Source organism: Nomascus leucogenys, chromosome 7b (assembly GCF_006542625.1).
Source record: "Nomascus leucogenys isolate Asia chromosome 7b, Asia_NLE_v1, whole genome shotgun sequence".
Taxonomy (NCBI): domain Eukaryota; kingdom Metazoa; phylum Chordata; class Mammalia; order Primates; family Hylobatidae; genus Nomascus; species Nomascus leucogenys.
In genome coordinates this window covers 10,739,292-10,754,154 of record NC_044387.1, presented here as the reverse complement: position 1 = coordinate 10,754,154, position 14,863 = coordinate 10,739,292, and the positions used below count along the sequence as shown (strand labels likewise).

The 14,863-nt window shown below is 38.1% G+C and overlaps 1 protein-coding gene and 1 pseudogene across 1 annotated transcript in view; one reads left to right on the top strand and one right to left on the bottom strand.

Moving 5' to 3' along the window:
* Nucleotides 1-14,863, bottom strand: part of ENTHD1 (ENTH domain containing 1) — a 145,517-nt gene that overhangs the window by 6,318 nt on the left and 124,336 nt on the right. The window lies entirely within an intron of this gene.
* Nucleotides 555-1,909, top strand: LOC105739994 (annotated as a pseudogene).

Genomic DNA, 14,863 nt, shown 5'->3' with positions numbered 1-14,863 from the left:
AATTATTCCAAATGCTGATGTGTTAACTTTAACTTATTATACTCATAAATAATATCGGACCAGTTAATCGTGATATTAAAACTTTCCATTTTAAAAGCATTTAGAACTGTGCTGCAAAAATAAAATGAGAAATTTCTAGAAATAATTAAAAACTCTTATGAGCTAGAGATATAAATCTTTCTGTAAGCAGAAGGGCTTTGGTCAACTAAACACTTTAAATAGTTCACTGTAAAACAGAGAAGTTTTTGTCATTCTCCAATTCACCTCTTTCAGTCTTCCTAGCTGATATACAATGTCTGTCAAGTTAACTATATACAAATTAAAATATTCTGATTTTGTTCCATGGTTTAAAATGTAACACTGAGTGGTCCTGTCCTCGGGACCAGTGATAGGTTGGCTGGGAACAGGAGGAGGCAACCATGCCTCCTAGGGAGTTACCCTGGCTGAGCGAGGGGTGCCAGGGCTGGGCACCGGGTTGATCTCACACCCCTCAGTGAGGTCATCGTTACTGCCTGTGGCCTGCAAGCCAAGGTGTGCGAGCAGACACCAGGTCGATGTCTGCGTACTCCTGGACCAGGATCAGCGCCTCTTCAATGGAGGATTCTGAGACAGGATTCGTAATGCCCTCCATTTGCCATTCTGGTAGTTGCTGGAAGGCCAGCTTCAGAGAAAGGTACCAGGAAACTGACAATGCTTCCTTGAATTGGCTTCTGTATTTGCTTCATCAGTGTCTCTCATAGTGAATATTCTGGCGTTCCTATAGATCAGGTTTTGCTGATTTGGGAAAATAAAGACTATGGATCAACTAGGAATACTGTTCATATTAATGAGAAAATACTTCTGTTAGAACCTTGTTGAAGGCACAATTTTGAGTTGATCCAGTTCTTGAACTCTATAGACTCTGATAATTCTGGATCTATTGTTCCATCTTTTGCTGATATTTTGTGTGTGGCAAATGTCGAGGAAGCCAGTTTTCTCAGATTTCAAAATAGTATATGGAAAAATGAAGAGAAAATGGAATGTGTCCATCCTTTGCAACTAGTTTGGGATCCACTGTCATCTGCTCTGAAACACAACAAACCAGTGAAAAATGATCTTGTAAATGAAGCTGCAATTAAAAAAAAATAGGTGCCCCTGAAGTTGAGCTAACTTTTCTTCACTCTCAGATTCCTGCAATTGTGGAAATGCAGGAACTGAAAAACAGTACAAATTCTAGTTCCTTTGGCTTGAATGATGGGCCCATTAGTTTGGGACAAATGCCATCATCAGGGGCTGTTCAGCTGAGTGGGGAGTCACACATATATATTTGTTCTTTACTGCATTTATACTCTGTTCCTTTGTAGAGTGTGTAATGAGCCTTAACATAATAAAAATCAGTTTCCAAGTTCAATGCTTTCTTCTCCTCCTCCACTACCACTTCCTCCTCAGTTTTCTTCTCTCTAGCTTCCATGTTTTCTTCCCATACAACTAGGATCTAATAATATTTGTGACTCAGATAATCCAGCTACTGAAATGAACAAACAGCACCCAGGTGCTAGTATAGTCATCATCCAAAAAGCCACAGAAATAAAGATGTTCTAAACATGTTGGATGTTCTAGAGGACATAAATAAAGCTCTGTGCAATTGAACAGTCACCTGGTGGCAGACCCATTCATAAGAGGAAAATATTCATATTGGGATCTGGTGTCTTTAACGTCTCATGCACTTAAGCAGAAATTTGCATTTCAAAAAGATGATTCATTTGAGAAAGAAAATAGATCTTAGGAGGCTTCTCCATTTTCTTGTCCAGAAACTTCAACGTTTGGACATCACATTTCTCAGTCAGAAGGACAGTGAACTAAGGAAGAACTGATAAGCACAAAGGCTGTTGACCAGGGTATCAGCAACAAAAGCTGTGTCTACACTTAGAAGGAGAGAGCACAGAAAATGTCAGCCTGTCTTCCACTACACTTTAAAGGATCTTCTCTTCTGTTAAATGAAGTTAAACAAAGTCTGCATACTGCAATGTATTAGTGGAGAGGTCTGAAAAGCCTTGATTCTTAAGAAGACTTGTCTCTGGTTTTGGAAGATCTAGCAATTAACTGGCTACTGATGATAATTAGATGTACGGATGTTTTTTTCTTGCATGTTAATATAATTAAAAGCTGAATACATACCTTGAATAATTTTTCTAAGCAATTATGACTTCCTAAGAAGTCATAGGCTTAAAAGCCTTTGAATCTTTTAAAAACTGGTACTGACCTGGTTTACTTGGCTTCCAGCAATTTGGAGATTTTCAAAGAGGACAAAATTAAACTTTCTTCATTAAGACAGTCATAGTTTGAATCACATAGGTTGAGTGTTCTAAAACTTCTTGCTGAGATAATAAATTATTTGTAGAAACTGATTTTGACTGTTAAATGTTAAAAGTAGAAGTATTTAAAGAATCTTGACAAGTTTTGTCCATACTTGCTATGTAAAAGTGTATGCCTGTCATTTTGGTTTCCTTTGTTCTTTACTACATTTATACTCTGTTCTTTTGTAGAGTGTATAATAAATGAGCCTTAAAAAATAAAAATGTAACATTTTACACAAATGTTTATGGCAGCATTATTTGTAATAGCCAAAAGCATATCTATTTCTATAGAATAGAGAAAGCTTTATTTCTCTCTTTCTATAGAAGAGAGAGAGAGAAATAGATATACTTTTTGGTATCCTATATACTATATACTTTTTGGTATACTATATACTATATTCTATTTTTCTATCTATCTGTATCTATATATATCTTGTTACAATGGAATTAGACATAAAAAGCAATGAAGTACTGATATATGTTACAACATGGATGAATCTTGAAAATATTAGGCTAAGTAAAATAAGCCAGACACAAAAGGCCACATATTTCATGATTCCATTTCTATGAAATGTTTAGAATAGGCAAATACATAGAGACAACAAGACCCGTGGTTGACGGTACTTAGAGGGAGGGAAGAATGGGGAGTGACTGCTAATGAGTGTAGGACTTCTAGCCAGTGATAAAAGTGTTTCTGAATTAGTGGTGATGACTTCACAACTGAGAATACACTAAAAGCTACTAAATCATACATTTTAAAAGGATGCATTTTATGGTATATTAATTAGATTTCAATTTTTAAAAAGTGTAACATTTGGAAATTTAATGTCATTATAAATATGCTACATAGAATAATAGATTTAGGAAACCTCTTAATCACTTATGCTAAATTTTTATTGGGAAAATTGGATTAAAGATGAGTTTTCTCACTTACCTATAAAGTATAAAGTATAAGCTTTGAAAATTAAATAGGTGTGGTTTTTTGCCTGTGAAACAGCAGGCAGGAGACGTATACTACAAGAGTTGCTGGGGCTGCCTCCCTGGAGGGGTGATGAAGGCTGCCTTCAACTCTACTCTGCACGGTGCTTCTGAGCCAGCCTGAGCAGTAACTCAGGCTTTGCCAAGACACTTTGGAGAACTGTTTTCTACCATTTTCCTCAATTTCTGGCTCTGAAGCCTTTTACAGACAAAAAGGAAAAGTGCATGGTTAATGGGTCTTGTGTGTGTGTGTGTCAAGTTCGATTCCTTTCACTTTCAAAGGTAGACTGAAAAACAGGTATCTAGAACAACTACTAGTGAAGACCATGGTAAAAAAAACGAAGCCAATTGGATAGGAAAAAAGGATGAAGGCAGCGACAACGCCTACCACTATCCAATATGAGAAAGTGTAGAATACTGAATTTTTCCCTCCAAAAAAATTAGAAAGCCAAGACCAGTGTAGCCGAACATACTTACTACAAATGTGGCTTATGAGAATATAATGAAGGCTGTCTGCCACCATTTCTAGCTTCCAGGAATCTACTAGCTTCCTCCTTCTCTTTTTGTGTACATGATCAAGTATCTAATAACTTGAAAGAATAGTTTGAGCTACAGATAAATAACTTAAAATTTAAACTGAGGGGAAGAAATGAGCTGTTCCAAGAACAGAGTTACTTAGTATCAAGATCAAATGAGGTTGCAGCAGCAAATAAATCCCTCTCGTTTGGTACAAATATTAAGGTGTATTAGGTGGCTGCCTTCACTTTCCTGATAGTTGAGATCCACTAAAATATGAGCGTGCAAGAATTTTTTAATTTTCCTAACTCATTATCTCCGAAAAGGTTATAATACCAGACCTGGACCCTTCATATAAACAAATACTTCTTAAAACAAAACTGGAACACAGACACTATCTTCTCTATTCTCCATCACCCTGAGTGACGCCAATGTCCATGGAGACTAGCCATCCATCCTGGCCTCACTGTTTCTTGAATTCCTCACCACAATGACCTTCAGCCATTCCTCTGAGTAGTCCCTAGAACATGTCATCACTCAGGACTGCCCTCCTCTGAAACCTGTTTTCCAAAATTACTTTTCTTCTCACTTACTTCCGGCTCTCGCATTCTTTTTAACGTATTGATACTTTGGCCTCACTGAGAGAACAGATGCAACGAAAATCCTCTTATTTTCTCCCAATCTATCAATGCCCGCCTGGCTTTGCCTCCTTTCTTAACCAGTCTAGATCCCCATTCTCCATCCCTTCAACCACTTTCTTACCACTCCCTTGCTGCCATGTATTCTGCCTTACCTGCTAACTTGTAATCCAGGGGTCAGCAAACCATTTTTGTAAAGGACCAGATAGCAAATATTTTGGGCTTTGTGGGACATATAGTCTCTGTGGCAATTATTCAACTCTGCCTGTTGCAGCACAAAAAACAGCAAATTAGCATGGTTGTATTCTAATAAAACTTTATTTACCAAACAGGCAGTGAGCCGGATTTGGCCCAGAGGCCGTAGTTTGCCACCCACTCCCCTAATTCTATTTTGATTTAAATATCCACCATTTTCATTCCTGTGCCCAGCCTGCTCAGTCCCACTGGAGAAAACCACAGGCCTCTGCACACAAGGGTGGCACCAATCACGCTCTCCCAGCGTCTTGCCAGCTCCTCCTTCTGTTCGCTACAGTGTCTGTTCTAAACCTAAGCATTCTCTTCACGGTCCCTATACCACTCCACATCCCTCAGGCTTGGCAGGCGACCTCTGATGAGAAGAAACTGAGGCCATTACTCACAGTGTGTGGCACACAAAGGCTCAATACATCTTATTTATTAAAAATAACACGCAGTAAGAACAAACCCTTCCCTCACATCTGACACATCCTTTTTCCTCCTTCCTTACAGGCCCTCCAGATGGGGTGAGTCTCTTTCTTTCTGGATTCTTGACTCTAGTTCACCTCTCTCAGATTGTGATCCACCTAAGGCTCCTGGCTATCTCCCTCTACCTCACCCTCTGTTGTCTAACACCTCTCACCTGGTTTCCTACAACAGCCTTTGAAGTGTTCCTCACCTCCAGTTTCACCAGCCAGATCAGCATTTCGCATTCCTAAAACAAGGTCATTAGCCTAGCTTAAGACCTTTAGTGACCAGCACTGTCTTCAAATTAAAGTCCAAATTTCTTAACCTGGAACACATAGCTCCTATCATCTGTCTGGCTTAATATTCCAGTGTTTTCTTCTACCGCTTCTTCATGCACACTTTCCACTTCTGCTTTACTAAGCTGCCTTTGGTTCACTTATTAAATACTGAATACTGACTGTGCAAGCCACTGTGTTTGCTGCTGGGGATGCAATAAGAAACTGGGCAGACATGGTCTCTTCCTCATGAAGATGACATTTCAGTTGGGAAGAAATATTAATATATTAAATAACTTAGTACCTATGCAGTCAACTAGAATGACAGTGTGATGAGGATAATTATAGGGTACTAAGATAGCATCTGGTTAGGGGGATTTGAAGTACCCTAGGAGGTCAGGAAATCTTAAAGAAGTGATGTTTGAGCTGACCTCTGAAGGATGAGTAGGAGTGAACCAGGGGAAGGGGTGGGCCAGGAGTGTTCTGGTCAGAAGGAACAACCATGGTGAAGCAAGATGGTTTATCTGACAAATTGAGAAAATACCGGGCTGGTTAGAGAGGCAGAAGCTAAGCTTCCCAGGGCTTTAAGAACATGGTGATCAGTCCACTGTTTAAGTTGGGGAGTACTAGTGATCAGACTACTCCAGCTGCTTGATGGAGAACTGGAGCTCCCCAGAATCTCTTTGCTTGGTTACAATTCTGTATCATTCCTTTGCTTGCAATGCCCTTTCTGGAAGGATAGGCGTTTACTTGTTCCTGAGCATAAAATGAGAAACTCCTGGGTACTTTTGGAAACAACTAGAGAGGATTTCGAGGGTTAGGATGGGACTGAGGTTCTACAGTTCCAAAGGTGGAATTAAAAATATGTACACTTGAATAATAATAGCAAATTTTATATTACACTTATCCTATCACCAGGTTCCACTCTACACGCTTTGCATTTGTAAATTTATTAAATCCCCACAGTATCTCAATGTGGTAGCTCCATCATTATCTTTGTTCTATAGATGAAGATGCTGACCTGCAAGAGGTCAGGTGTCTTGCCTAAGGTTGCATATTTAGTGGTTGGGCTGGGATTATGATCCCAGGCAATCTCACTCCAGAGCCTGTGCTATCAGCAACTATGCTATTCATCCAAGCAGGAGCCTAGCTTGAATTTATGGTGAGGTTTAAAGGAACATTCGATTTATTCTCCAATCTCCCTCTAGGACTGGGAGCTTTGCCATCCTCTCCTATCAGGCTTATGCTGCCTCTTCTGAGGATCTAGGCAACTTTCAAATTGTGGCCCTCGGTCATGGAGCCAAGCCATGTTCTGACCAATTCTGAAATAATTTGGCCTTAATTTATCAACAGAGAAATACTGTATTTCACCCTATTAAGAATTTGTTAAACCTATCAGTGTCTCTGTCTCTCTCTCTCGCTCTCTCTCTCTCTCTCTCTCTCACACACACACACACACACACACACACACACACACACACATACATATTTTTTCAGAGAGAGTCTCGCTCTGTCACCCAGGATGGAGTGTGGTGGCGTGATCTGGGCTCGCTGCAACCTCTGCCTCCCAGGTTCAAGTGATTCTCCTGCCTCAGCCTCCTGAGTAGCTGGGATTACAGGCATGTCACCACGCCTGGCTAATTTTTGTATTTTTAGTAGACACAAGCTTTCACTATGTTGGCCAGGCTGGTCTTGAACTCCTGACCTCAAGTGATCCTCCTGCCTTGGCCTCCCAAAGTGTTGAGATTACAGGCATGAGCTACGGTGCCTGGTCACACACACATATTTTTACAAATCAATGTTAAAATATTGTAGTTAAGCAATTGCATAAGCAAGTTAAGTACCACAGCAATGATTGGAGGAAAATATTATTCTATTATTCAACCAATCACCTTACCTGATGTTCAAGAAATTTCAATCAGAGGGTCAATATTTCAACATTTATAAAAGCTTCAAAGTATTTATAAAAATGATACAAAAATATATGTACTATAGAGACAATATCACACTATTTTGATTACTATAGCTTTACAGTAAGACTTGAAATTAGGTAGTAGGAGTCCTCCAACTTTGTTCTTTTGCTTTCAGGATTGTTTTGGCTATTCTAGATACTTTGTATTTCCATTTAAATGTAAGATTCAGCTTGTCCATTTCTACCAAATAAAAAAAAAACCTTCTGGGATTGCATTGAATCTGCAGAGCTATTTGGAGAAAAATTACATCTTAACAATACTGAGTCTTCCAATCCATGAACACTGTGTATCTTCTCAACTTATTTAGGTCTTTAATTGCTCTCAGAAATGTTTCATGGTTTTCACTGCAGAGGTCTTACATGTCTTTTGTTAACTATTTTGTTTTTTAAAAATGCTACTGTAAATGATACTGTTTTAATTGCAATTTCTGATTATTTATTATTGTTTATTGTTGTTTGTTTTTTGAGATAGGGTCTCACTCTGTTGCCCAGGCTGGAGTCCAGTGGTGCAATCATAGCTCACCACAGCTTTGAACTCCTGGGCTCAAGCGATCCTCCCACCTCAGCCTCCCAAGGAGCTGGGACCACAAGGTGTGCACCACCATGCCAGGCTAAATTAAAAAAAAATTAAAAATTTTTGACCAGGTGCAGTGGCCCATGCTTGCAATCTCAAAGCTTTGGGAGGCTGAGGCAGGTGGATCACTTGAGGTCAGGAGTTCGGGACCAGCCTGGTCAACATGGCGAAACCCCATCTCTACTAAAAATACAAAAATTAGCTGGGCATGGTGGTGCGTGCCTGTAATCCCAGCTACTCAGAAGGCTGAGGCAGGTGAATCACTTGAATCCAGGAGGTGGAGGTTGCAGTGAGCCAAGATCACCCCACTGCACTCCAGCTTGGGTGACAAAGCGAAACTCCATCTCAAAAAAAAAAAAATTAAAAATTTAAAAAATACGGACAGGGTCTTCCTATGTTGCTGATATGGTTTAACTCTGTGTCCCCACCCAAATCTCATCTCGAATTGTATTCCCCACGTGTCAAGGGAGGGAGGTGACTGGATCACGGGGTGGTTTCCCCCATGCTGTTCTCATGATAGTCAGTGAATTCTCACGAGATCTGATGGTTTTGTAAGTGTTTGACAGTTCCTCCTTCATACACTCTCTCTCCTACCACCTTGTGAAGAAGGTGCCTGCTTCTCCTTCCACCATGATTCTAAGTTTCCTGAGGCCTCCCCAGCCATGAGGAACTGTGAGTCAACTAAACTTCTTTCCTTTATAAATTACCTAGTCTTGATTATTTACAGCAGTGTGAAAACAGACTAATACAGTGTCCAGGTTGGGACAATACATTTTTTATGCTAACTTTGTACCCTGAAATCTTGTTAAACTCGCCTACTAGGTCTAGTAGCCTGTCTGATAGACTCTTTGAGATCTTCCACACAGATAATCATATCATCTTCAAATAAAAATATTTTATTTCTTCCTTTCCAATACATATGCCTTTTATTTATTTCTCTGGCCTAACTGCACTGCCTAGGACCTCTAATACAATGTTGAATAAAAGCGGTGACAGCATCCTTCCCTTCTTTGTTGCTGACCTGAGTGGTAATGCATTCAGTCTTTTATCATTAATTATGTCAGCAGTACATATTAGGGCTTTTTAAAAACCATTTTATTTATTTATTTATTTTGGAGATGGGGGTCTTGCTCTGTTGCCCAGGCTGGGGTGCAGTGGGGCAATCATAGCTCACTGCAGCCTCAAACTCTTGGGCTCAAGTGACCTTCCCACCTCAGCCTCATGAAAAGCTGGGATTACAGGCGCATGTCACCATGCCTGGCTAATATTTTAAATTTTTTGTAGAGACAGGGTCTTGCTATGTTGACCAGTCTGATCTTGAACTCCTGGACTCAACTGATCCTCCTGCCTTGGCTTCCCAAAGTGCTGGGATTACAGGTGTGAGCCACCATATCTGGCCTAAAAAGTATACCCTTTAAAAATATATACCCTTTATCAGCTTGAGGGAAGTTGCCTCTTATTCATAGTTTGCTTACATTTTTTAAAGGTTGTAAATGAGTGTAGAATTTTGCCAAATGCTTTTCTGCATGAACAAGATAATTTTATCATTTCCATCTGATTCGGTTAATATGGTAGATTACAGTTACAGATTTTCAAATGTCAAACCAACCTTATAATTCTGGGAAAAATCCCACTTGATCATGATGTATTATTATTTTTCTATGTTGCTGGATTTGATTTGCTAATATTTTATTAAGGATTTCTACATTTGTGTAAATTTTTGAGGAATATGGCTCTATAATTTACTTTTCTTGAAATGTCTTTGTCAGATTTTGGCATTAGATTATGCTAGCTTCATAAAATGAGTTGGGTAGTCCTTCCTTTTCTACTTCCTGAAAAAATTGGCACATGATTATCATTACTTCTTTCTTAGAATTCACTAGTAAGACTATAGGGAACTGAGGTTTTCTCTGTGATGTGTTTTTGATAATATATGTATATGTGTGTGTGTGTATATGTGTGTATCTATACGTTTTTCCCCAGCTTATTTGACAAACACAAAGGTCTTCTCAGGTCAGTTTTAGCCAGTTGTCATACCCATTTCAACTAAGGCATCAAGTCTATTGCCATAATGTTGTTCATAATACTCTCTCATAATCTTTTGGTAATCTATAGGTTTTTTAGTTATATACTATCTTTAATTCTTTGAACTGGTAATTTGTAATTATTATCTTTTTTTGATCAGTCTTAACAGGGGTTTATAAATTTTAGCCTCTTTAAAGAGCCACCTTTAATCTGTTTTTATTTCATTTATTCCTATTTTTGTTGTTTACTTCCTTTTACTGACTTTAGGTTTAATTTGTTCCTTTTTTCCAAGCATCTTAAGTTAGAACCTTCTATTACTGATTTTGAAGGCATTCTTCCTTTCTTAAATAAGCATTTAAAGTTGTAATTTTCCCTCTAGGAATTTCCTACTAGTTTTAATGCATCTCACATTTTTTGATTTTCATTATCATTGTTTGAAATATTTTCTCATTTATCTGCAGATTTCTTCTTTGACTCATAGATTATTTAGAAGCATATTGCTAAATTTCCAAATATTTGGGGTTCTTCTATGTATTTCGTTGTTACCAATTTCTAATTTAATTCTACTGGCCAGAGACCATACTTTTTAAAGATTTTGATCTTTTGAAATTTATTGTTACTTTTTCTTTGTTTTCATACCGCACTTTATTTCAAAATACTTTTTGTTTTTAATGGTGCAGTATGTGTTCTTTCTTGGTGAATGTTCATTTTGCACTTGAAAAAGAATGTTAAAAAAAAGAAAACGTATTCTGCAGTGGTTGGATGTTGTGATTTAGAGATTTCAAGGAGGTTAATGTTTTTGAATAGTTATTCATACTTTCTACATACTCATGGATTTTAATGCCTAGTTCTATCAATTGCTGAGAAAAATAAAATCTCAAATTAAAACTGCAGATTTGTGTAATTTCTCCCTATAATTCTGTCAGTTTTTGCTTCATGTATTTTTGAAGTTCTTTTATTAGGTACATACACACGTTTAGCTGCTATATATCCCTTATGTTTTGGCCTATGTATCAATATGAAATGTCCTTCTTTAGTAATAATCCTTGTCTTGAAGTCAATTTTGTCTGATATTAATATAGCCACTCTCACTTTATTATGCTGCTTGCATAGGACATATTTTTAATTGTTTTACTTTCAATCAATTTATGTCTTTGCATTTAAAGCACTCCCCTCATAAATAGCATATAGTTGAGTCTTGCTTTTCTATCCAATCTGAAGTCTCTTCCTCTTAATTGGAAAGTTTATTCCACTTCCATTTAATGTAATTATTGAAATGCTTGGATTTAGGTCTTCTATTTTGCTCTCTGCCTTCTATTTGTCTGTTTTTGTCCCTCCTTTCTTCTTTTGTGTTTATCGAATATATTTTTACTATTCCATATTAATTCCTCAGTAGGACTTTGGCTATACCACTTTCCTTTTTACAAGTGTAATTAAATATGCATGCTTAACTTATCACGAGTTAATCATAGTTAATATTGTACTATTTCATGTAAAATATAGAAATCTTTCAATGGTATAATTCCATGAACTTTCCATTCTTGGTGCCATGTTGCAATATATATCTACATATGTTTTAAACCCCAAAATAAAGTATTATAAGTTTTGCTTTAGTTACATGTACTTTTTAGTTAGAAGAAAAAATATGCATAGTATTTTATATTTAATCCACATATTTATCATTTCCAGTGTTCATCATTCTTTTCTGTAGATTCAGGTAACTAGCGTAATTTCTCATTAGGCTGAAAATATTCCTTCAGTGTTTCTTGTAGTATGGATTCCCTGATGATCAGTTTTGATTCACTTGAATTAAGTCCTGTTTTCATCTTCATTTTTTTGGTCCTGCTAGATATAGAATTCTGGGTTAATAGGTGTTGTCATTTAACACTTACGACTTTTCATTGTCTCCTGGTATACACTGCTTATGATGAAAAATCAGGTGTCATTCATATTCTTGGTCCTCTGCATGTAATAATTTTTCTTGCTGCTTTCAAGATTTTGTCTCTGGAATTCAGCTGTCCAACTATGATGTGTGTAGACATAGTGTTTTTTTCTTTAATTCTGTTTGAAATTCATTGAGCATTTTGGATCTGAAAGTTTATTTCTTTCACACATTTGGAGAGGTTTGAACATTATCTTTTCAAATAATTTTTTCTGACCGTATGTCTTTTCCTCACCTTTTGGAACTCCAATTACATCAATGTCAGACTGCTTGACACTGTTTCACAAGACTGAGTCTCTCTGTTTCTTTTTCTTTAATCTTTTTCTTTCCATTTTTCAGATTAGATTATTTCTATTGATCTATTTTCAAATTCACTTGCTCTTTCTTTCATTTTTAATCTTCTGCTAAGCCCTTCCAGTAAAATTTTCATTTCAATTATTTATCTTTCAGCTCCAGAACTTCCATTTAATTCCTTTTTACAGTTATTTGCCTGCTGAGATTCTCCTTTCTATTCATTCGTTGTGAGTACTTTAAGTTCTTAAATGGATTTGTAATAGCTGCTTTTAGAATTTGTCTGCTAATTGCAACACCTGGGTCATCTAAGGGTCAGTTTCTACTGACTCTTAATATCTTCATTATGACCCATATTTTCCTATTTCTTCAAATGCCTAGTGATTTTTAAAATGTTATACTGGACATTTGGATGATACATTGTAAAGTGTCTGGATCCTGTGATACTCCTCTAAAGAGCATTGATTTTTGTTCTGGTTGGAAGATAACTTGCCTGGCCTTTTCAAACTGTCAGCCCTCCAGTAAGCAGAAGCTGAAGTCTCATCTCAGTTCTTTTGGCTTCCAGTAGGATTTTCTTTTCTGGTCAGACTCACTGGGGTCCCCCTATATGTATAGTTTAGTGGTCGGTCAAGAACTTGGGAAGAGTTTATACACAAATAATGAAGTTTGCCCCTTCTGAGTCTCCTTCTCTTTTAGGTTTTCATTCATAACTTTCCAGCTTCCCTGCCAGAACTGAACTCTCTTTTGACACTCCAGGCTATGAGGACTGAAGAGTACCCTCAGAATCTTAATTTCAGCTACTGTATTTTTCAGCTCTACAATTTTCATTTGATTTTTTTTTTTTTTGACACAGGATCTCACTGTGTCACCCAGGTCACCCAGGCTAAAGCGCAGTGGCATGAGAATGGCTCACTGTAGCCTCAACCTCTTGGGCTCAAGTGATCCTCCTGCCTCAGCCTCCAGGGTAGCTAGGACTACAGGCACATGCCACCACATCTGGCTAATATATATATATTTTTTGTAGAGATGGGGTCTCCCTATGTTGCCCAGGCTTATCTTGAACTCCTAGCCTCAAAGCAATCTCTCTGCCTTAGCCTCCCAAAGTGCTGGGATTACAGGCACGAGTCACTGTACCAGGTCCATTTGATTTTTAAAATAGATACTAGTATTCTGATGAAATTCTTCATCTTTCCTGTCTTCTTGATCATATTAATATTAATCATAATTTTAAAGTACCTATCTTATACATTCAGAATCTTGATTACTGTGGATCTGTTTCTGTTGTCTAATTTTCTCCTATATTTCTGGCCATTTTTTCATATCCTGGTATGCTTGGTAACTTTTTGTTGAAAGTTAAAATTTTTTTTTTTTTTTTTTGAGACGGAGTCTCGCTCTGTCGCCCAGGCTGGAGTGCAGTGGCGCAATCTTGGCTCACTGCAAGCTCCGCCTCCCGGGTTCATGCCATTCTCCTGCCTCAGCCTCTCCGTGCAGCTGGGACTACAGGCGCCCGCCACCACGCCTGGCTAATTTTTTGTATTTTTAGTAGAGACGGGGTTTCACTGTGGTCTCGATCTCCTGACCTCGTGATCCACCCGCCTCGGCCTCCTAAAGTGCTGGGATTACAAGTGTGAGCCACCGCGCCCGGCCTGAAAGTCAAAATTTTTAATGAAAAATTTAAGAGCTCTCTGGAAAGGATTGAACTGTCTTCTGGAAGGCAGATGGAATACAAGTCAATCACTTTGCTCTAGGTGAAATAGGTTTTATTAATAGTATTTGTGAGGGCTGCTCAACTTCTCGTTTTTCCTTACTCCTAGAGTACAGTCCTGAGGCCTAGGGTATAGCCTACCAGGGGCCCCAGTAGAAAGCCTGGAGTGTTTCCCATGGCTCCTCCCATTTGCTATATCCTGAACTCTGACATTTGTTTCCTTGTATCATCAGAATCATCAGAATCTCTGCATAGCTCACTGGCCTCTTAGAAGCTGCTTCCCATTTAGTTTCTTGGCATCTCATCCTGAACGCATGTAGCTTAGCAGTAGGCAAATGTTTCGAAATAACAGATTTTTAGGATTTCTTCTCTGTGATTCCCTCCCTCTGGAATATGGGCCCTTCAAGTCTCTGACACCTTGAAAGCTCAAACTCCTACCGTGTCTCCCAAGCTCAGTGAGACTGTGGAAAGCCTACGCCTCTGATTTGTCTTCAGCTTCTATTATCTTGCTCTGAGAATTGGCAAATGACTCAAGGTGGGGAAACTAAGGTGACTGAGGGACTCATCTCAATTTCCTTCCTCCTGGGATCTTAACCTATTATGTATTTTCTACTTGGTTGTTTGATGATGACTTCAAACCAGCTTTTAATAATTTCCTAGATTTAATAATTATTTTTGGTAGTAGAATTAGACCAATACTATCTATTATAAGCAGACAAAAAAGTTCTCCTCGTTAACCAGTTTTAGAGGAACTTCTTGCTAAATTTTAAGGGTACTTGGTACACTCACAGGGACCAAAAAGTATTTCAATGATCTTTTTGTGGTATTCATGAAATAAAAGAACCAAACATATCAACTTCCCAGGGACAGCCAGGCACATAAGCCATCAGAGCCATCATAACCAGTACT